Source organism: Pelobates fuscus, chromosome 7 (genome assembly GCF_036172605.1).
Source record: "Pelobates fuscus isolate aPelFus1 chromosome 7, aPelFus1.pri, whole genome shotgun sequence".
In the NCBI taxonomy this organism is placed as follows: Eukaryota; Metazoa; Chordata; class Amphibia; order Anura; family Pelobatidae; genus Pelobates; species Pelobates fuscus.
In genome coordinates, this window is record NC_086323.1 from 15375387 (window position 1) to 15393008 (window position 17622).

Below are 17622 nucleotides of genomic sequence, written 5' to 3' on the forward strand. Positions count from 1 at the left end.
GGGGTCATTAATATTTATGGCAGATTCTCCAAGTTACAGCTTAATGTAGGGTTGCTCACCATACGTGTAAAAGGCAGGTTCCGCACCTTGCCTGCTGTCAGATGGATGGATTTTATACTCTGGTTTCTCTTCAGATTGAATAAATCTTTCGCCTTTTACTAAAGATTTCCGTGGAGAGGAACGACCATGAGTTTCACTCAATTTTTTCAGGCCCAGTTTACACTGGCTGTGCTAAACTTGTACAAAAGTAGAAGAAACTTCTTAAACAGAGATCCAAGAGGTTCTAAGCACCAAGCTGTTGCGAAAAAAAGAAAAAGTTTTGGATCCCTATTTATGATGTCAGCATCTTTGACTGCGGGCAAAGCATGCCTCAGGCTCTGGCATTCTTGACAGCTGCAGGGCTCTGCCGAGAGACCAAGCATGCATTTAGGGGCGTGTCAGCAGTGGGCATGCCTCATTTGAATACCCATGTTGCACTGCAAGCAGCTGTGCTCCTCTTCCCTTTGCTGTTAATATGATACAAGCTTAAAAAAAAAAACAGATATTTTTTCTTTTTTTACATATTTAGTGGGGTCATTAATATTTATGGCAGATTCTCCAAGTTAAAGCTTAATGTAGGGTTGCTCACCATACGTGTGAAAGGCAGGTTCCACACCTTGCCTGCTGTCAGATGGATGGACTTTATACTCTGGTTTCTCTTCAGATCGAATAAATCTTTCGCCTTTTACTAAAGATTTCCGTGGAGAGGAACGAACACGAGTTTCACTCAATTTTTTCAGGCCCAGTTTACACTGGCTGTGCTAAACTTGTACAAAAGTAGAAGAAACTTCTTAAACAGAGATCCAAGAGGTTCTAAGCACCAAGCTGTTGCGAAAAAAAGAAAAAGTTTTGGTTCCCTATTTATGATGTCAGCATCTTTGACTGCGGGCAAAGCATGCCTCAGGCTCTGGCATTCTTGACAGCTGCAGGGCTCTGCCGAGAGACCAAGCATGCATTTAGGGGCGTGTAAGCAGTGGGCATGCCTCATTTGAATACCCATGTTGCACTGCAAGCAGCTGTACTCCTCTTCCCTTTGCTGTTAATATGATACAAGCTTAAAAAAAAAAACAGATATTTTTTCTTTTTTTACATATTTAGTGGGGTCATTAATATTTATGGCAGATTCTCCAAGTTACAGCTTAATGTAGAGTTGCTCACCATACGTGTAAAAGGCAGGTTCCGCACCTTGCCTGCTGTCAGATGGATGGATTTTATACTCTGGTTTCTCTTCAGATCGAATAAATCTTTTGCCTTTTACTAAAGATTTCCGTGGAGAGGAACGACCACGAGTTTCACTCAATTTTTTCAGGCCCAGTTTACACTGGCTGTGGTAAACTTGTAAAAAGTAGAAGAAACGTCTTAAACAGAGATCCAAGAGGTTCTAAGCACCAAGCTGTTGCGAAAAAAAGAAAAAGTTTTGGTTCCCTATTTATGATGTCAGCATCTTTGACTGCGGGCAAAGCATGCCTCAGGCTCTGGCATTCTTGACAGCTGCGGGGCTCTGCCGAGAGACCAAGCATGCATTTAGGGGCGTGTCAGCAGTGGGCATGCCTCATTTGAATACCCATGTTGCACTGCAAGCAGCTGTGCTCCTCTTCCCTTTGCTGTTAACATGATACAAGCTAAAAAAAAATATATATTTTTTTTTTTCTTTTTTTACATATTTAGTGGGGTCATTAATATTTATGGCAGATTCTCCAAGTTACAGCTTAATGTAGGGTTGCTCACCATACGTGTAAAAGGCAGGTTCCGCACCTTGCCTGCTGTCAGATGGATGGATTTTATACTCTGGTTTCTCTTCAGATTGAATAAATCTTTCGCCTTTTACTAAAGATTTCCGTGGAGAGGAACGACCATGAGTTTCACTCAATTTTTTCAGGCCCAGTTTACACTGGCTGTGCTAAACTTGTACAAAAGTAGAAGAAACTTCTTAAACAGAGATCCAAGAGGTTCTAAGCACCAAGCTGTTGCGAAAAAAAGAAAAAGTTTTGGATCCCTATTTATGATGTCAGCATCTTTGACTGCGGGCAAAGCATGCCTCAGGCTCTGGCATTCTTGACAGCTGCAGGGCTCTGCCGAGAGACCAAGCATGCATTTAGGGGCGTGTCAGCAGTGGGCATGCCTCATTTGAATACCCATGTTGCACTGCAAGCAGCTGTGCTCCTCTTCCCTTTGCTGTTAATATGATACAAGCTTAAAAAAAAAAAACAGATATTTTTTCTTTTTTTACATATTTAGTGGGGTCATTAATATTTATGGCAGATTCTCCAAGTTAAAGCTTAATGTAGGGTTGCTCACCATACGTGTGAAAGGCAGGTTCCACACCTTGCCTGCTGTCAGATGGATGGACTTTATACTCTGGTTTCTCTTCAGATCGAATAAATCTTTCGCCTTTTACTAAAGATTTCCGTGGAGAGGAACGAACACGAGTTTCACTCAATTTTTTCAGGCCCAGTTTACACTGGCTGTGCTAAACTTGTACAAAAGTAGAAGAAACTTCTTAAACAGAGATCCAAGAGGTTCTAAGCACCAAGCTGTTGCGAAAAAAAGAAAAAGTTTTGGTTCCCTATTTATGATGTCAGCATCTTTGACTGCGGGCAAAGCATGCCTCAGGCTCTGGCATTCTTGACAGCTGCAGGGCTCTGCCGAGAGACCAAGCATGCATTTAGGGGCGTGTCAGCAGTGGGCATGCCTCATTTGAATACCCATGTTGCACTGCAAGCAGCTGTGCTCCTCTTCCCTTTGCTGTTAATATGATACAAGCTTTAAAAAAAAACAGAGATTTTTTCTTTTTTTACATATTTAGTGGGGTCATTAATATTTATGGCAGATTCTCCAAGTTACAGCTTAATGTAGGGTTGCTCACCATACGTGTAAAAGGCAGGTTCCGCACCTTGCCTGCTGTCAGATGGATGGATTTTATACTCTGGTTTCTCTTCAGATTGAATAAATCTTTCGCCTTTTACTAAAGATTTCCGTGGAGACGAACGACCATGAGTTTCACTCAATTTTTTCAGGCCCAGTTTACACTGGCTGTGCTAAACTTGTACAAAAGTAGAAGAAACTTCTTAAACAGAGATCAAAGAGGTTCTAAGCACCAAGCTGTTGCGAAAAAAAGAAAAAGTTTTGGATCCCTATTTATGATGTCAGCATCTTTGACTGCGGGCAAAGCATGCCTCAGGCTCTGGCATTCTTGACAGCTGCAGGGCTCTGCCGAGAGACCAAGCATGCATTTAGGGGCGTGTCAGCAGTGGGCATGCCTCATTTGAATACCCATGTTGCACTGCAAGCAGCTGTGCTCCTCTTCCCTTTGCTGTTAATATGATACAAGCTTAAAAAAAAAAAACTGATATTTTTTCTTTTTTTACATATTTAGTGGGGTCATTAATATTTATGGCAGATTCTCCAAGTTAAAGCTTAATGTAGGGTTGCTCACCATACGTGTGAAAGGCAGGTTCCACACCTTGCCTGCTGTCAGATGGATGGACTTTATACTCTGGTTTCTCTTCAGATCGAATAAATCTTTCGCCTTTTACTAAAGATTTCCGTGGAGAGGAACGAACACGAGTTTCACTCAATTTTTTCAGGCCCAGTTTACACTGGCTGTGCTAAACTTGTACAAAAGTAGAAGAAACTTCTTAAACAGAGATCCAAGAGGTTCTAAGCACCAAGCTGTTGCGAAAAAAAGAAAAAGTTTTGGTTCCCTATTTATGATGTCAGCATCTTTGACTGCGGGCAAAGCATGCCTCAGGCTCTGGCATTCTTGACAGCTGCGGGGCTCTGCCGAGAGACCAAGCATGCATTTAGGGGCGTGTCAGCAGTGGGCATGCCTCATTTGAATACCCATGTTGCACTGCAAGCAGCTGTGCTCCTCTTCCCTTTGCTGTTAACATGATACAAGCTAAAAAAAAAAATATATATTTTTTTTTCTTTTTTTACATATTTAGTGGGGTCATTAATATTTATGGCAGATTCTCCAAGTTACAGCTTAATGTAGGGTTGCTCACCATACGTGTAAAAGGCAGGTTCCGCACCTTGCCTGCTGTCAGATGGATGGATTTTATGCTCTGGTTTCTCTTCAGATTGAATAAATCTTTCGCCTTTTACTAAAGATTTCCGTGGAGAGGAACGACCATGAGTTTCACTCAATTTTTTCAGGCCCAGTTTACACTGGCTGTGCTAAACTTGTACAAAAGTAGAAGAAACTTCTTAAACAGAGATCCAAGAGGTTCTAAGCACCAAGCTGTTGCGAAAAAAAGAAAAAGTTTTGGATCCCTATTTATGATGTCAGCATCTTTGACTGCGGGCAAAGCATGCCTCAGGCTCTGGCATTCTTGACAGCTGCAGGGCTCTGCCGAGAGACCAAGCATGCATTTAGGGGCGTGTCAGCAGTGGGCATGCCTCATTTGAATACCCATGTTGCACTGCAAGCAGCTGTGCTCCTCTTCCCTTTGCTGTTAATATGATACAAGCTTAAAAAAAAAAACAGATATTTTTTCTTTTTTTACATATTTAGTGGGGTCATTAATATTTATGGCAGATTCTCCAAGTTAAAGCTTAATGTAGGGTTGCTCACCATACGTGTGAAAGGCAGGTTCCACACCTTGCCTGCTGTCAGATGGATGGACTTTATACTCTGGTTTCTCTTCAGATCGAATAAATCTTTCGCCTTTTACTAAAGATTTCCGTGGAGAGGAACGAACACGAGTTTCACTCAATTTTTTCAGGCCCAGTTTACACTGGCTGTGCTAAACTTGTACAAAAGTAGAAGAAACTTCTTAAACAGAGATCCAAGAGGTTCTAAGCACCAAGCTGTTGCGAAAAAAAGAAAAAGTTTTGGTTCCCTATTTATGATGTCAGCATCTTTGACTGCGGGCAAAGCATGCCTCAGGCTCTGGCATTCTTGACAGCTGCAGGGCTCTGCCGAGAGACCAAGCATGCATTTAGGGGCGTGTCAGCAGTGGGCATGCCTCATTTGAATACCCATGTTGCACTGCAAGCAGCTGTGCTCCTCTTCCCTTTGCTGTTAATATGATACAAGCTTAAAAAAAAAAACAGATATTTTTTCTTTTTTTACATATTTAGTGGGGTCATTAATATTTATGGCAGATTCTCCAAGTTACAGCTTAATGTAGGGTTGCTCACCATACGTGTAAAAGGCAGGTTCCGCACCTTGCCTGCTGTCAGATGGATGGATTTTATACTCTGGTTTCTCTTCAGATCGAATAAATCTTTCGCCTTTTACTAAAGATTTCCGTGGAGAGGAACGACCATGAGTTTCACTCAATTTTTTCAGGCCCAGTTTACACTGGCTGTGGTAAACTTGTACAAAAGTAGAAGAAACTTCTTAAACAGAGATACAAGAGGTTCTAAGCACCAAGCTGTTGCGAAAAAAAGAAAAAGTTTTGGATCCCTATTTATGATGTCAGCATCTTTGACTGCGGGCAAAGCATGCCTCAGGCTCTGGCATTCTTGACAGCTGCAGGGCTCTGCCGAGAGACCAAGCATGCATTTAGGGGTGTGTCAGCAGTGGGCATGCCTCATTTGAATACCCATGTTGCACTGCAAGCAGCTGTGCTCCTCTTCCCTTTGCTGTTAATATGATACAAGCTTAAAAAAAACACCAGATATTTTGTCTTTTTTTACATATTTAGTGGGGTCATTAATATTTATGGCAGATTCTCCAAGTTACAGTTTAATGTAGGGTTGCTCACCATACGTGTAAAAGGCAGGTTCCGCACCTTGCCTGCTGTCAGATGGATGGATTTTATACTCTGGTTTCTCTTCAGATCGAATAAATCTTTCGCCTTTTACTAAAGATTTCCGTGGAGAGGAACGACCATGAGTTTCACTCAATTTTTTCAGGCCCAGTTTACACTGGCTGTGCTAAACTTGTACAAAAGTAGAAGAAACTTCTTAAACAGAGATCCAAGAGGATCTAAGCACCAAGTTCTTGCAAAAAAAAGAAAAAGTTTTGGCTCCCTATTTATGATGTCAGCATCTTTGACTGCGGGCAAAGCATGTCTCAGGCTCTGGCATTCTTGACAGCTGCAGGGCTCTGCCGAGAGACCAAGCATGCATTTAGGGGCGTGTCAGCAGTGGGCATGCCTCATTTGAATACCCATGTTGCACTGCAAGCAGCTGTGCTCCTCTTCCCTTTGCTGTTAATATGATACAAGCTTAAAAAAAAAAACAGATATTTTTTCTTTTTTTACATATTTAGTGGGGTCATTAATATTTATGGCAGATTCTCCAAGTTACAGCATAATGTAAGGTTGCTCACCATACGTGTAAAAGGCAGGTTCCGCACCTTGCCTGCTGTCAGATGGATGGATTTTATACTCTGGTTTCTCTTCAAATCGAATAAATCTTTCGCCTTTTACTAAAGATTTCTGTGGAGAGGAACGACCATGAGTTTCACTCAATTTTTTCAGGCCCAGTTTACACTGGCTGTGCTAAACTTGTACAAAAGTAGAAGAAACTTCTTAAACAGAGATCCAAGAGGTTCTAAGCACCAAGCTGTTGCAAAAAAAAGAAAAAGTTTTGGATCCCTATTTATGATGTCAGCATCTTTGACTGCGGGCAAAGCATGCTTCAGGCTCTGGCATTCTTGACAGCTGCAGGGCTCTGCCGAGAGACCAAGCATGCATTTAGGGGCGTGTCAGCAGTGGGCATGCCTCATTTGAATACCCATGTTGCACTGCAAGCAGCTGTGCTCCTCTTCCCTTTGCTGTTAATATGATACAAGCTTAAAAAAACACCAGATATTTTGTCTTTTTTTACATATTTAGTGGGGTCGTTAATATTTATGGCAGATTCTCCAAGTTACAGCTTAATGTAGGGTTGCTCACCATACGTGTAAAAGGCAGGTTCCGCACCTTGCCTGCTGTCAGATGGATGGATTTTATACTCTGGTTTCTCTTCAGATTGAATAAATCTTTCGCCTTTTACTAAAGATTTCCGTGGAGAGGAACTACCATGAGTTTCACTCAATTTTTTCAGGCCCAGTTTACACTGGCTGTGCTAAACTTGTACAAAAGTAGAAGAAACTTCTTAAACAGAGATCCAAGAGGTTCTAAGCACCAAGCTGTTGCGAAAAAAAGAAAAAGTTTTGGATCCCTATTTATGATGTCAGCATCTTTGACTGCGGGCAAAGCATGCCTCAGGCTCTGGCATTCTTGACAGCTGCAGGGCTCTGCCGAGAGACCAAGCATGCATTTAGGGGCGTGTCAGCAGTGGGCATGCCTCATTTGAATACCCATGTTGCACTGCAAGCAGCTGTGCTCCTCTTCCCTTTGCTGTTAATATGATACAAGCTTTAAAAAAAAACAGAGATTTTTTCTTTTTTTACATATTTAGTGGGGTCATTAATATTTATGGCAGATTCTCCAAGTTACAGCTTAATGTAGGGTTGCTCACCATACGTGTAAAAGGCAGGTTCCGCACCTTGCCTGCTGTCAGATGGATGGATTTTATACTCTGGTTTCTCTTCAGATTGAATAAATCTTTCGCCTTTTACTAAAGATTTCCGTGGAGACGAACGACCATGAGTTTCACTCAATTTTTTCAGGCCCAGTTTACACTGGCTGTGCTAAACTTGTACAAAAGTAGAAGAAACTTCTTAAACAGAGATCCAAGAGGTTCTAAGCACCAAGCTGTTGCGAAAAAAAGAAAAAGTTTTGGATCCCTATTTATGATGTCAGCATCTTTGACTGCGGGCAAAGCATGCCTCAGGCTCTGGCATTCTTGACAGCTGCAGGGCTCTGCCGAGAGACCAAGCATGCATTTAGGGGCGTGTCAGCAGTGGGCATGCCTCATTTGAATACCCATGTTGCACTGCAAGCAGCTGTGCTCCTCTTCCCTTTGCTGTTAATATGATACAAGCTTAAAAAAAAAAAACTGATATTTTTTCTTTTTTTACATATTTAGTGGGGTCATTAATATTTATGGCAGATTCTCCAAGTTAAAGCTTAATGTAGGGTTGCTCACCATACGTGTGAAAGGCAGGTTCCACACCTTGCCTGCTGTCAGATGGATGGACTTTATACTCTGGTTTCTCTTCAGATCGAATAAATCTTTCGCCTTTTACTAAAGATTTCCGTGGAGAGGAACGAACACGAGTTTCACTCAATTTTTTCAGGCCCAGTTTACACTGGCTGTGCTAAACTTGTACAAAAGTAGAAGAAACTTCTTAAACAGAGATCCAAGATGTTCTAAGCACCAAGCTGTTGCGAAAAAAAGAAAAAGTTTTGGTTCCCTATTTATGATGTCAGCATCTTTGACTGCGGGCAAAGCATGCCTCAGGCTCTGGCATTCTTGACAGCTGCGGGGCTCTGCCGAGAGACCAAGCATGCATTTAGGGGCGTGTCAGCAGTGGGCATGCCTCATTTGAATACCCATGTTGCACTGCAAGCAGCTGTGCTCCTCTTCCCTTTGCTGTTAACATGATACAAGCTAAAAAAAAAAATATATATTTTTTTTTCTTTTTTTACATATTTAGTGGGGTCATTAATATTTATGGCAGATTCTCCAAGTTACAGCTTAATGTAGGGTTGCTCACCATACGTGTAAAAGGCAGGTTCCGCACCTTGCCTGCTGTCAGATGGATGGATTTTATACTCTGGTTTCTCTTCAGATTGAATAAATCTTTCGCCTTTTACTAAAGATTTCCGTGGAGAGGAACGACCATGAGTTTCACTCAATTTTTTCAGGCCCAGTTTACACTGGCTGTGCTAAACTTGTACAAAAGTAGAAGAAACTTCTTAAACAGAGATCCAAGAGGTTCTAAGCACCAAGCTGTTGCGAAAAAAAGAAAAAGTTTTGGATCCCTATTTATGATGTCAGCATCTTTGACTGCGGGCAAAGCATGCCTCAGGCTCTGGCATTCTTGACAGCTGCAGGGCTCTGCCGAGAGACCAAGCATGCATTTAGGGGCGTGTCAGCAGTGGGCATGCCTCATTTGAATACCCATGTTGCACTGCAAGCAGCTGTGCTCCTCTTCCCTTTGCTGTTAATATGATACAAGCTTAAAAAAAAAAACAGATATTTTTTCTTTTTTTACATATTTAGTGGGGTCATTAATATTTATGGCAGATTCTCCAAGTTAAAGCTTAATGTAGGGTTGCTCACCATACGTGTGAAAGGCAGGTTCCACACCTTGCCTGCTGTCAGATGGATGGACTTTATACTCTGGTTTCTCTTCAGATCGAATAAATCTTTCGCCTTTTACTAAAGATTTCCGTGGAGAGGAACGAACACGAGTTTCACTCAATTTTTTCAGGCCCAGTTTACACTGGCTGTGCTAAACTTGTACAAAAGTAGAAGAAACTTCTTAAACAGAGATCCAAGAGGTTCTAAGCACCAAGCTGTTGCGAAAAAAAGAAAAAGTTTTGGTTCCCTATTTATGATGTCAGCATCTTTGACTGCGGGCAAAGCATGCCTCAGGCTCTGGCATTCTTGACAGCTGCAGGGCTCTGCCGAGAGACCAAGCATGCATTTAGGGGCGTGTCAGCAGTGGGCATGCCTCATTTGAATACCCATGTTGCACTGCAAGCAGCTGTGCTCCTCTTCCCTTTGCTGTTAATATGATACAAGCTTAAAAAAAAAAACAGATATTTTTTCTTTTTTTACATATTTAGTGGGGTCATTAATATTTATGGCAGATTCTCCAAGTTACAGCTTAATGTAGGGTTGCTCACCATACGTGTAAAAGGCAGGTTCCGCACCTTGCCTGCTGTCAGATGGATGGATTTTATATTCTGGTTTCTCTTCAGATCGAATAAATCTTTCGCCTTTTACTAAAGATTTCCGTGGAGAGGAACGACCATGAGTTTCACTCAATTTTTTCAGGCCCAGTTTACACTGGCTGTGGTAAACTTGTACAAAAGTAGAAGAAACTTCTTAAACAGAGATCCAAGAGGTTCTAAGCACCAAGCTGTTGCGAAAAAAAGAAAAAGTTTTGGATCCCTATTTATGATGTCAGCATCTTTGACTGCGGGCAAAGCATGCCTCAGGCTCTGGCATTCTTGACAGCTGCAGGGCTCTGCCGAGAGACCAAGCATGCATTTAGGGGTGTGTCAGCAGTGGGCATGCCTCATTTGAATACCCATGTTGCACTGCAAGCAGCTGTGCTCCTCTTCCCTTTGCTGTTAATATGATACAAGCTTAAAAAAAACACCAGATATTTTGTCTTTTTTTACATATTTAGTGGGGTCATTAATATTTATGGCAGATTCTCCAAGTTACAGTTTAATGTAGGGTTGCTCACCATACGTGTAAAAGGCAGGTTCCGCACCTTGCCTGCTGTCAGATGGATGGATATTATACTCTGGTTTCTCTTCAGATCGAATAAATCTTTCGCCTTTTACTAAAGATTTCCGTGGAGAGGAACGACCATGAGTTTCACTCAATTTTTTCAGGCCCAGTTTACACTGGCTGTGCTAAACTTGTACAAAAGTAGAAGAAACTTCTTAAACAGAGATCCAAGAGGATCTAAGCACCAAGTTCTTGCAAAAAAAAGAAAAAGTTTTGGCTCCCTATTTATGATGTCAGCATCTTTGACTGCGGGCAAAGCATGTCTCAGGCTCTGGCATTCTTGACAGCTGCAGGGCTCTGCCGAGAGACCAAGCATGCATTTAGGGGCGTGTCAGCAGTGGGCATGCCTCATTTGAATACCCATGTTGCACTGCAAGCAGCTGTGCTCCTCTTCCCTTTGCTGTTAATATGATACAAGCTTAAAAAAAAAAACAGATATTTTTTCTTTTTTTACATATTTAGTGGGGTCATTAATATTTATGGCAGATTCTCCAAGTTACAGCATAATGTAAGGTTGCTCACCATACGTGTAAAAGGCAGGTTCCGCACCTTGCCTGCTGTCAGATGGATGGATTTTATACTCTGGTTTCTCTTCAAATCGAATAAATCTTTCGCCTTTTACTAAAGATTTCTGTGGAGAGGAACGACCATGAGTTTCACTCAATTTTTTCAGGCCCAGTTTACACTGGCTGTGCTAAACTTGTACAAAAGTAGAAGAAACTTCTTAAACAGAGATCCAAGAGGTTCTAAGCACCAAGCTGTTGCAAAAAAAAGAAAAAGTTTTGGATCCCTATTTATGATGTCAGCATCTTTGACTGCGGGCAAAGCATGCTTCAGGCTCTGGCATTCTTGACAGCTGCAGGGCTCTGCCGAGAGACCAAGCATGCATTTAGGGGCGTGTCAGCAGTGGGCATGCCTCATTTGAATACCCATGTTGCACTGCAAGCAGCTGTGCTCCTCTTCCCTTTGCTGTTAATATGATACAAGCTTAAAAAAACACCAGATATTTTGTCTTTTTTTACATATTTAGTGGGGTCGTTAATATTTATGGCAGATTCTCCAAGTTACAGCTTAATGTAGGGTTGCTCACCATACGTGTAAAAGGCAGGTTCCGCACCTTGCCTGCTGTCAGATGGATGGATTTTATACTCTGGTTTCTCTTCAGATTGAATAAATCTTTCGCCTTTTACTAAAGATTTCCGTGGAGAGGAACGACCATGAGTTTCACTCAATTTTTTCAGGCCCAGTTTACACTGGCTGTGCTAAACTTGTACAAAAGTAGAAGAAACTTCTTAAACAGAGATCCAAGAGGTTCTAAGCACCAAGCTGTTGCGAAAAAAAGAAAAAGTTTTGGATCCCTATTTATGATGTCAGCATCTTTGACTGCGGGCAAAGCATGCCTCAGGCTCTGGCATTCTTGACAGCTGCAGGGCTCTGCCGAGAGACCAAGCATGCATTTAGGGGCGTGTCAGCAGTGGGCATGCCTCATTTGAATACCCATGTTGCACTGCAAGCAGCTGTGCTCCTCTTCCCTTTGCTGTTAATATGATACAAGCTTAAAAAAAAAAAACTGATATTTTTTCTTTTTTTACATATTTAGTGGGGTCATTAATATTTATGGCAGATTCTCCAAGTTAAAGCTTAATGTAGGGTTGCTCACCATACGTGTGAAAGGCAGGTTCCACACCTTGCCTGCTGTCAGATGGATGGACTTTATACTCTGGTTTCTCTTCAGATCGAATAAATCTTTCGCCTTTTACTAAAGATTTCCGTGGAGAGGAACGAACACGAGTTTCACTCAATTTTTTCAGGCCCAGTTTACACTGGCTGTGCTAAACTTGTACAAAAGTAGAAGAAACTTCTTAAACAGAGATCCAAGAGGTTCTAAGCACCAAGCTGTTGCGAAAAAAAGAAAAAGTTTTGGTTCCCTATTTATGATGTCAGCATCTTTGACTGCGGGCAAAGCATGCCTCAGGCTCTGGCATTCTTGACAGCTGCGGGGCTCTGCCGAGAGACCAAGCATGCATTTAGGGGCGTGTCAGCAGTGGGCATGCCTCATTTGAATACCCATGTTGCACTGCAAGCAGCTGTGCTCCTCTTCCCTTTGCTGTTAACATGATACAAGCTAAAAAAAAAAATATATATTTTTTTTTCTTTTTTTACATATTTAGTGGGGTCATTAATATTTATGGCAGATTCTCCAAGTTACAGCTTAATGTAGGGTTGCTCACCATACGTGTAAAAGGCAGGTTCCGCACCTTGCCTGCTGTCAGATGGATGGATTTTATACTCTGGTTTCTCTTCAGATTGAATAAATCTTTCGCCTTTTACTAAAGATTTCCGTGGAGAGGAACGACCATGAGTTTCACTCAATTTTTTCAGGCCCAGTTTACACTGGCTGTGTTAAACTTGTACAAAAGTAGAAGAAACTTCTTAAACAGAGATCCAAGAGGTTCTAAGCACCAAGCTGTTGCGAAAAAAAGAAAAAGTTTTGGATCCCTATTTATGATGTCAGCATCTTTGACTGCGGGCAAAGCATGCCTCAGGCTCTGGCATTCTTGACAGCTGCAGGGCTCTGCCGAGAGACCAAGCATGCATTTAGGGGCGTGTCAGCAGTGGGCATGCCTCATTTGAATACCCATGTTGCACTGCAAGCAGCTGTGCTCCTCTTCCCTTTGCTGTTAATATGATACAAGCTTAAAAAAAAAACCAGATATTTTTTCTTTTTTTACATATTTAGTGGGGTCATTAATATTTATGGCAGATTCTCCAAGTTAAAGCTTAATGTAGGGTTGCTCACCATACGTGTGAAAGGCAGGTTCCACACCTTGCCTGCTGTCAGATGGATGGACTTTATACTCTGGTTTCTCTTCAGATCGAATAAATCTTTCGCCTTTTACTAAAGATTTCCGTGGAGAGGAACGAACACGAGTTTCACTCAATTTTTTCAGGCCCAGTTTACACTGGCTGTGCTAAACTTGTACAAAAGTAGAAGAAACTTCTTAAACAGAGATCCAAGAGGTTCTAAGCACCAAGCTGTTGCGAAAAAAAGAAAAAGTTTTGGTTCCCTATTTATGATGTCAGCATCTTTGACTGCGGGCAAAGCATGCCTCAGGCTCTGGCATTCTTGACAGCTGCAGGGCTCTGCCGAGAGACCAAGCATGCATTTAGGGGCGTGTCAGCAGTGGGCATGCCTCATTTGAATACCCATGTTGCACTGCAAGCAGCTGTGCTCCTCTTCCCTTTGCTGTTAATATGATACAAGCTTAAAAAAAAAAACAGATATTTTTTCTTTTTTTACATATTTAGTGGGGTCATTAATATTTATGGCAGATTCTCCAAGTTACAGCTTAATGTAGGGTTGCTCACCATACGTGTAAAAGGCAGGTTCCGCACCTTGCCTGCTGTCAGATGGATGGATTTTATACTCTGGTTTCTCTTCAGATCGAATAAATCTTTCGCCTTTTACTAAAGATTTCCGTGGAGAGGAACGACCATGAGTTTCACTCAATTTTTTCAGGCCCAGTTTACACTGGCTGTGGTAAACTTGTACAAAAGTAGAAGAAACTTCTTAAACAGAGATCCAAGAGGTTCTAAGCACCAAGCTGTTGCGAAAAAAAGAAAAAGTTTTGGATCCCTATTTATGATGTCAGCATCTTTGACTGCGGGCAAAGCATGCCTCAGGCTCTGGCATTCTTGACAGCTGCAGGGCTCTGCCGAGAGACCAAGCATGCATTTAGGGGCGTGTCAGCAGTGGGCATGCCTCATTTGAATACCCATGTTGCACTGCAAGCAGCTGTGCTCCTCTTCCCTTTGCTGTTAACATGATACAAGCTAAAAAAAAAAAAAAAAAGATATTTTTTTCTTTTTTTACATATTTAGTGGGGTCATTAATATTTATGGCAGATTCTCCAAGTTACAGCTTAATGTAGGGTTGCTCACCATACGTGTGAAGGGCAGGTTCCACACCTTGCCTGCTGTCAGATGGATGGACTTTATACTCTGGTTTCTCTTCAGATCGAATAAGTCTTTCGCCTTTTACTAAAGATTTCCGTGGAGAGGAACGAACACGAGTTTCACTCAATTTTTTCAGGCCCAGTTTACACTGGCTGTGCTAAACTTGTACAAAAGTAGAAGAAACTTCTTAAACAGAGATCCAAGAGGTTCTAAGCACCAAGCTGTTGCGAAAAAAAGAAAAAGTTTTGGTTCCCTATTTATGATGTCAGCATCTTTGACTGCGGGCAAAGCATGCCTCAGGCTCTGGCATTCTTGACAGCTGCAGGGCTCTGCCGAGAGACCAAGCATGCATTTAGGGGCGTGTCAGCAGTGGGCATGCCTCATTTGAATACCCATGTTGCACTGCAAGCAGCTGTGCTCCTCTTCCCTTTGCTGTTAATATGATACAAGCTTAAAAAAAAACAACAGATATTTTTTCTTTTTTTACATATTTAGTGGGGTCATTAATATTTATGGCAGATTCTCCAAGTTAAAGCTTAATGTAGGGTTACTCACCATACGTGTGAAAGGCAGGTTCCACACCTTGCCTGCTGTCAGATGGATGGACTTTATACTCTGGTTTCTCTTCAGATCGAATAAATCTTTCGCCTTTTACTAAAGATTTCCGTGGAGAGGAACGAACACGAGTTTCACTCAATTTTTTCAGGCCCAGTTTACACTGGCTGTGCTAAACTTGTACAAAAGTAGAAGAAACTTCTTAAACAGAGATCCAAGAGGTTCTAAGCACCAAGCTGTTGCGAAAAAAAGAAAAAGTTTTGGTTCCCTATTTATGATGTCAGCATCTTTGACTGCGGGCAAAGCATGCCTCAGGCTCTGGCATTCTTGACAGCTGCAGGGCTCTGCCGAGAGACCAAGCATGCATTTAGGGGCGTGTCAGCAGTGGGCATGCCTCATTTGAATACCCATGTTGCACTGCAAGCAGCTGTGCTCCTCTTCCCTTTGCTGTTAATATGATACAAGCTTAAAAAAAAAAACAGATATTTTTTCTTTTTTTACATATTTAGTGGGGTCATTAATATTTATGGCAGATTCTCCAAGTTACAGTTTAATGTAGGGTTGCTCACCATACATGTAAAAGGCAGGTTCCGCACCTTGCCTGCTGTCAGATGGATGGACTTTATACTCTGGTTTCTTTTCAGATCGAATAAATCTTTCGCCTTTTACTAAAGATTTCCGTGGAGAGGAACGACCATGAGTTTCACTCAATTTTTTCAGGCCCAGTTTACACTGGCTGTGCTAAACTTGTACAAAAGTAGAAGAAACTTCTTAAACAGAGATCCAAGAGGTTCTAAGCACCAAGCTGTTGCGAAAAAAAGAAAAAGTTTTGGATCCCTATTTATGATGTCAGCATCTTTGACTGCGGGCAAAGCATGCCTCAGGCTCTGGCATTCTTGACAGCTGCAGGGCTCTGCCGAGAGACCAAGCATGCATTTAGGGGCGTGTCAGCAGTGGGCATGCCTCATTTGAATACCCATGTTGCACTGCAAGCAGCTGTGCTCCTCTTCCCTTTGCTGTTAATATGATACAAGCTTAAAAAAACACCAGATATTTTGTCTTTTTTTACATATTTAGTGGGGTCGTTAATATTTATGGCAGATTCTCCAAGTTACAGCTTAATGTAGGGTTGCTCACCATACGTGTAAAAGGAAGGTTCCGCACCTTGCCTGCTGTCAGATGGATGGACTTTATACTCTGGTTTCTCTTCAGATCAAATAAATCTTTCGCCTTTTACTAAAGATTTCCGTGGAGAGGAACGACCACGAGTTTCACTCAATTTTTTCAGGCCCAGTTTACACTGGCTGTGCTAAACTTGTACAAAAGTAGAAGAAACTTCTTAAACAGAGATCCAAGAGGTTCTAAGCACCAAGCTGTTGCGAAAAAAAGAAAAAGTTTTGGCTCCCTATTTATGATGTCAGCATCTTTGACTGCGGGTAAAGCATGCCTCAGGCTCTGGCATTCTTGACAGCTGCAGGGTTCTGCCGAGAGACCAAGCATGCATTTAGGGGTGTGTCAGCAGTGGGCATGCCTCATTTGAATACCCATGTTGCACTGCAAGCAGCTGTGCTCCTCTTCCCTTTGCTGTTAATATGATACAAGCGTAAAAAAACACCAGATATTTTGTCTTTTTTTACATATTTAGTGGGGTCATTAATATTTATGGCAGATTCTCCAAGTTACAGTTTAATGTAGGGTTGCTCACCATACGTGTAAAAGGCAGGTTCCGCACCTTGCCTGCTGTCAGATGGATGGACTTTATACTCTGGTTTCTCTTCAGATCGAATAAATCTTTCGCCTTTTACTAAAGATTTCCGTGGAGAGGAACGACCATGAGTTTCACTCAATTTTTTCAGGCCCAGTTTACACTGGCTGTGCTAAACTTGTACAAAAGTAGAAGAAACGTCTTAAACAGAGATCCAAGAGGTTCTAAGCACCAAGCTGTTGCGAAAAAAAGAAAAAGTTTTGGTTCCCTATTTATGATGTCAGCATCTTTGACTGCGGGCAAAGCATGCCTCAGGCTCTGGCATTCTTGACAGCTGCGGGGCTCTGCCGAGAGACCAAGCATGCATTTAGGGGCGTGTCAGCAGTGGGCATGCCTCATTTGAATACCCATGTTGCACTGCAAGCAGCTGTGCTCCTCTTCCCTTTGCTGTTAACATGATACAAGCTAAAAAAAAAAAAAAAGATATTTTTTTCTTTTTTTACATATTTAGTGGGGTCATTAATATTTATGGCAGATTTTCCAAGTTACAGCTTAATGTAGGGTTGCTCACCATACGTGTAAAAGGCAGGTTCCGCACCTTGCCTGCTGTCAGATGGATGGATTTTATACTCTGGTTTCTCTTCAGATTGAATAAATCTTTCGCCTTTTACTAAAGATTTCCGTGGAGAGGAACGACCACGAGTTTCACTCAATTTTTTCAGGCCCAGTTTACACTGGCTGTGCTAAACTTGTACAAAAGTAGAAGAAACGTCTTAAACAGAGATCCAAGAGGTTCTAAGCACCAAGCTGTTGCGAAAAAAAGAAAAAGTTTTGGTTCCCTATTTATGATGTCAGCATCTTTGACTGCGGGCAAAGCATGCCTCAGGCTCTGGCATTCTTGACAGCTGCGGGGCTCTGCCGAGAGACCAAGCATGCATTTAGGGGCGTGTCAGCAGTGGGCATGCCTCATTTGAATACCCATGTTGCACTGCAAGCAGCTGTGCTCCTCTTCCCTTTGCTGTTAACATGATACAAGCTAAAAAAAAAAAAAA

The 17622-nt window shown here is 42.0% G+C and overlaps 31 non-coding genes across 31 annotated transcripts; all 31 read left to right on the top strand.

The window, feature by feature from the left end:
• Positions 1 to 114: 114 nt before the first annotated feature.
• On the top strand, positions 115 to 228 carry LOC134569479 (U5 spliceosomal RNA). Its single transcript, XR_010084156.1, has one exon. It is a non-coding gene; the product is annotated as a U5 spliceosomal RNA (small nuclear RNA).
• A 455-nt stretch (positions 229 to 683) lies between these two features.
• LOC134570462 (U5 spliceosomal RNA) lies at positions 684 to 797 on the top strand. The gene has a single exon (XR_010085089.1). It is a non-coding gene; the product is annotated as a U5 spliceosomal RNA (small nuclear RNA).
• Positions 798 to 1252: 455 nt separating this feature from the next.
• On the top strand, positions 1253 to 1366 carry LOC134570375 (U5 spliceosomal RNA). The gene has a single exon (XR_010085008.1). It is a non-coding gene; the product is annotated as a U5 spliceosomal RNA (small nuclear RNA).
• Positions 1367 to 1822: 456 nt separating this feature from the next.
• On the top strand, positions 1823 to 1936 carry LOC134569481 (U5 spliceosomal RNA). Its single transcript, XR_010084157.1, has one exon. It is a non-coding gene; the product is annotated as a U5 spliceosomal RNA (small nuclear RNA).
• Positions 1937 to 2392: 456 nt separating this feature from the next.
• On the top strand, positions 2393 to 2506 carry LOC134570463 (U5 spliceosomal RNA). The gene has a single exon (XR_010085090.1). It is a non-coding gene; the product is annotated as a U5 spliceosomal RNA (small nuclear RNA).
• A 454-nt stretch (positions 2507 to 2960) lies between these two features.
• LOC134569896 (U5 spliceosomal RNA) lies at positions 2961 to 3074 on the top strand. Its single transcript, XR_010084559.1, has one exon. It is a non-coding gene; the product is annotated as a U5 spliceosomal RNA (small nuclear RNA).
• Positions 3075 to 3530: 456 nt separating this feature from the next.
• Positions 3531 to 3644, top strand: LOC134570464 (U5 spliceosomal RNA). Its single transcript, XR_010085091.1, has one exon. It is a non-coding gene; the product is annotated as a U5 spliceosomal RNA (small nuclear RNA).
• A 457-nt stretch (positions 3645 to 4101) lies between these two features.
• LOC134569673 (U5 spliceosomal RNA) lies at positions 4102 to 4215 on the top strand. Its single transcript, XR_010084343.1, has one exon. It is a non-coding gene; the product is annotated as a U5 spliceosomal RNA (small nuclear RNA).
• Positions 4216 to 4670: 455 nt separating this feature from the next.
• Positions 4671 to 4784, top strand: LOC134570465 (U5 spliceosomal RNA). The gene has a single exon (XR_010085092.1). It is a non-coding gene; the product is annotated as a U5 spliceosomal RNA (small nuclear RNA).
• A 455-nt stretch (positions 4785 to 5239) lies between these two features.
• On the top strand, positions 5240 to 5353 carry LOC134569585 (U5 spliceosomal RNA). Its single transcript, XR_010084260.1, has one exon. It is a non-coding gene; the product is annotated as a U5 spliceosomal RNA (small nuclear RNA).
• A 455-nt stretch (positions 5354 to 5808) lies between these two features.
• Positions 5809 to 5922, top strand: LOC134570124 (U5 spliceosomal RNA). The gene has a single exon (XR_010084772.1). It is a non-coding gene; the product is annotated as a U5 spliceosomal RNA (small nuclear RNA).
• Positions 5923 to 6377: 455 nt separating this feature from the next.
• Positions 6378 to 6491, top strand: LOC134569587 (U5 spliceosomal RNA). The gene has a single exon (XR_010084262.1). It is a non-coding gene; the product is annotated as a U5 spliceosomal RNA (small nuclear RNA).
• A 454-nt stretch (positions 6492 to 6945) lies between these two features.
• On the top strand, positions 6946 to 7059 carry LOC134570507 (U5 spliceosomal RNA). Its single transcript, XR_010085132.1, has one exon. It is a non-coding gene; the product is annotated as a U5 spliceosomal RNA (small nuclear RNA).
• A 454-nt stretch (positions 7060 to 7513) lies between these two features.
• Positions 7514 to 7627, top strand: LOC134569898 (U5 spliceosomal RNA). Its single transcript, XR_010084560.1, has one exon. It is a non-coding gene; the product is annotated as a U5 spliceosomal RNA (small nuclear RNA).
• A 456-nt stretch (positions 7628 to 8083) lies between these two features.
• LOC134570466 (U5 spliceosomal RNA) lies at positions 8084 to 8197 on the top strand. Its single transcript, XR_010085093.1, has one exon. It is a non-coding gene; the product is annotated as a U5 spliceosomal RNA (small nuclear RNA).
• Positions 8198 to 8654: 457 nt separating this feature from the next.
• LOC134569482 (U5 spliceosomal RNA) lies at positions 8655 to 8768 on the top strand. Its single transcript, XR_010084158.1, has one exon. It is a non-coding gene; the product is annotated as a U5 spliceosomal RNA (small nuclear RNA).
• A 455-nt stretch (positions 8769 to 9223) lies between these two features.
• On the top strand, positions 9224 to 9337 carry LOC134570468 (U5 spliceosomal RNA). The gene has a single exon (XR_010085095.1). It is a non-coding gene; the product is annotated as a U5 spliceosomal RNA (small nuclear RNA).
• A 455-nt stretch (positions 9338 to 9792) lies between these two features.
• Positions 9793 to 9906, top strand: LOC134569522 (U5 spliceosomal RNA). Its single transcript, XR_010084197.1, has one exon. It is a non-coding gene; the product is annotated as a U5 spliceosomal RNA (small nuclear RNA).
• A 455-nt stretch (positions 9907 to 10361) lies between these two features.
• Positions 10362 to 10475, top strand: LOC134570125 (U5 spliceosomal RNA). Its single transcript, XR_010084773.1, has one exon. It is a non-coding gene; the product is annotated as a U5 spliceosomal RNA (small nuclear RNA).
• A 455-nt stretch (positions 10476 to 10930) lies between these two features.
• On the top strand, positions 10931 to 11044 carry LOC134569588 (U5 spliceosomal RNA). Its single transcript, XR_010084263.1, has one exon. It is a non-coding gene; the product is annotated as a U5 spliceosomal RNA (small nuclear RNA).
• A 454-nt stretch (positions 11045 to 11498) lies between these two features.
• On the top strand, positions 11499 to 11612 carry LOC134569484 (U5 spliceosomal RNA). The gene has a single exon (XR_010084160.1). It is a non-coding gene; the product is annotated as a U5 spliceosomal RNA (small nuclear RNA).
• Positions 11613 to 12068: 456 nt separating this feature from the next.
• On the top strand, positions 12069 to 12182 carry LOC134570469 (U5 spliceosomal RNA). Its single transcript, XR_010085096.1, has one exon. It is a non-coding gene; the product is annotated as a U5 spliceosomal RNA (small nuclear RNA).
• A 457-nt stretch (positions 12183 to 12639) lies between these two features.
• LOC134569485 (U5 spliceosomal RNA) lies at positions 12640 to 12753 on the top strand. The gene has a single exon (XR_010084161.1). It is a non-coding gene; the product is annotated as a U5 spliceosomal RNA (small nuclear RNA).
• A 455-nt stretch (positions 12754 to 13208) lies between these two features.
• On the top strand, positions 13209 to 13322 carry LOC134570470 (U5 spliceosomal RNA). Its single transcript, XR_010085097.1, has one exon. It is a non-coding gene; the product is annotated as a U5 spliceosomal RNA (small nuclear RNA).
• Positions 13323 to 13777: 455 nt separating this feature from the next.
• Positions 13778 to 13891, top strand: LOC134569596 (U5 spliceosomal RNA). Its single transcript, XR_010084271.1, has one exon. It is a non-coding gene; the product is annotated as a U5 spliceosomal RNA (small nuclear RNA).
• Positions 13892 to 14350: 459 nt separating this feature from the next.
• On the top strand, positions 14351 to 14464 carry LOC134569658 (U5 spliceosomal RNA). Its single transcript, XR_010084328.1, has one exon. It is a non-coding gene; the product is annotated as a U5 spliceosomal RNA (small nuclear RNA).
• A 456-nt stretch (positions 14465 to 14920) lies between these two features.
• Positions 14921 to 15034, top strand: LOC134570471 (U5 spliceosomal RNA). Its single transcript, XR_010085098.1, has one exon. It is a non-coding gene; the product is annotated as a U5 spliceosomal RNA (small nuclear RNA).
• A 455-nt stretch (positions 15035 to 15489) lies between these two features.
• LOC134569427 (U5 spliceosomal RNA) lies at positions 15490 to 15603 on the top strand. The gene has a single exon (XR_010084104.1). It is a non-coding gene; the product is annotated as a U5 spliceosomal RNA (small nuclear RNA).
• A 454-nt stretch (positions 15604 to 16057) lies between these two features.
• Positions 16058 to 16171, top strand: LOC134569662 (U5 spliceosomal RNA). Its single transcript, XR_010084332.1, has one exon. It is a non-coding gene; the product is annotated as a U5 spliceosomal RNA (small nuclear RNA).
• Positions 16172 to 16625: 454 nt separating this feature from the next.
• LOC134570126 (U5 spliceosomal RNA) lies at positions 16626 to 16739 on the top strand. The gene has a single exon (XR_010084774.1). It is a non-coding gene; the product is annotated as a U5 spliceosomal RNA (small nuclear RNA).
• A 457-nt stretch (positions 16740 to 17196) lies between these two features.
• Positions 17197 to 17310, top strand: LOC134569563 (U5 spliceosomal RNA). The gene has a single exon (XR_010084237.1). It is a non-coding gene; the product is annotated as a U5 spliceosomal RNA (small nuclear RNA).
• Positions 17311 to 17622: the final 312 nt, after the last annotated feature.